The 1733-nt window shown below is 54.3% G+C and overlaps 1 pseudogene; it reads left to right on the top strand.

Annotated features, from left to right (window-relative positions):
* Positions 1–230: 230 nt before the first annotated feature.
* LOC101641673 overlaps positions 231–1733 on the top strand; it is a 1935-nt pseudogene continuing 432 nt past the window's right edge.

Raw genomic sequence — 1733 nt, 5'->3', positions numbered from 1 at the left:
ATGTATAAATTGTGATAAGAGCCCCCAACAAAATGATCTTTTAAAGTAATAATAATAGGGCCTAGCCCCGCCTTCAGTCAGTCGTGGAGCGCCCGCCAGAAGCTGCCGCACTGACATCAGGCTCAGAGCAGGGTGTGGGGGCCCCGGGGAGCCACCACTGGTGAAGAGGACCTGTCGCAGAGACAAGGGAGACGGAGGCCGGAGGAGCCGCACCCCCGAGATGTTCAGTCATGAAACGAGTGCATAACGAGCAGGTTCAGATGGCAGGATCCTGCTACCTCAACCGCCCATGGTGCGTGCATTCAGAAGGTCCCCTGAAACAAGGATTGCGCCTGGCACAGGCTGGGGAAGCGATGGCAATTGTCTCACAGTCCAGTCCGACAGTGTCTGCAGCCCCTGCCAGGCAGAGCCCAGCCATAAGAAGTACAGTTGAGACGACAATGGAATTTTCTCACCGACTCTGATGCCCAGCACAGCCACCAAGCACACCTCTCCTCTATGCTCTGTCTACCTCCATCTCAGCCCGGCCCAGATGGTCCGAAGTGCCCAGTGGGAGAGGTGTACAGCCGCTTCCATGGACTGCTTCTACAGAAGGCCAGCCAGAAGGATGTCACTGAGCAGGCACCGACCCCTCAAACCAGCCCAGACGTGCTGTGTTACGTCACGCTTCGAGCGCTCCTGGATAACAAGTACTTAGTCCGTCTCCCAGAAGACAGCTGCAGCTACCTTATCCACCACCCCCGAAGTGACAGCAATACTGCCCTGTGCAAAGTCCTCTCCTTCCATGTGCCGCCTACCCAGAGAACAGACTGCCCGCTCGACGCCAGTGGCAGCTGCTCACGTAGCCAGAGCAGTGGCTTAGAGCCCACCCACGTGCCCGCCCCTATGCTGCAAAATTAAGCTCCCTCGGAGGTCTTGCAAGAGAGCATTCAGCGAGTCAAGGATGGGCCTCCTTCACTCACCGCCATCTGCTTCTAGGCCTTCTATAACACAGAGCAGCTACTGAACACTGCAGAAACGTCCCCAGAGAGTAAGCTGCTTGCTGCTGGGTTTGACAACTCCTGTATAAAACTTTGGAGCGTACGGTCCAAGAAGTTAAAGTCTGAACCCCAAGTGGATGTGTCTCGTATCCACTTGGCTTGTGGTGTTCTTGAAGGAGAGGATGATGAGGATGATAGCGCAGGCACAGAAATGAAGATACTTCGAGGACATTGTGGGCCTGTGTACAGAACAAGCTTCCTAAGGGACCACTCGGGGTTGCTCTCTTGTTCTGAAGACATGTCCATTCGATATTGGAACCTTGGAAATTTCACCAACACTGTGTTGTACCAAGGACACGTGTACCCTATGTGGGACCTGGACATTAGCCCCTATGGTCTGTACTTCAACAGTGGTTCACATGACTGTACCGCAAAGCTGTGGTCATTTGACCGGACTTACCCACGGAGAATATATGCAGGGCACCTGGCAGATGTGGACTGTGTCAGATTCCACCCCAATTCTAACTGCTTAGCCACTGGCTCAACTGATAAGATGGTCCGGCTGTGGAGTGCTCGCAGTGAGATTCTGTGAGGCTCTTCACGGGCCACCGAGGGCCAGGGCTTTCTCTTGCATTTTCTCCTAATGGTAAGTACTTGGCATCTGCTGGTGAGGACCAGAGGTTGAAGCTGTGGGACTCTTGCTTTGTGATGGTCGCACCAGGGTGCAGCTTCCTTAGCAGTTCCCTGCTTCAG

This window comes from Echinops telfairi, unplaced genomic scaffold, assembly GCF_000313985.2.
Source record: "Echinops telfairi isolate 266 unplaced genomic scaffold, ASM31398v2 ScPeMD7_1;HRSCAF=3_0, whole genome shotgun sequence".
Classification (NCBI taxonomy): domain Eukaryota; kingdom Metazoa; phylum Chordata; class Mammalia; order Afrosoricida; family Tenrecidae; genus Echinops; species Echinops telfairi.
Note: the sequence above shows the minus strand (reverse complement) of the source record. Positions and strands in the feature narration are given on the sequence as shown.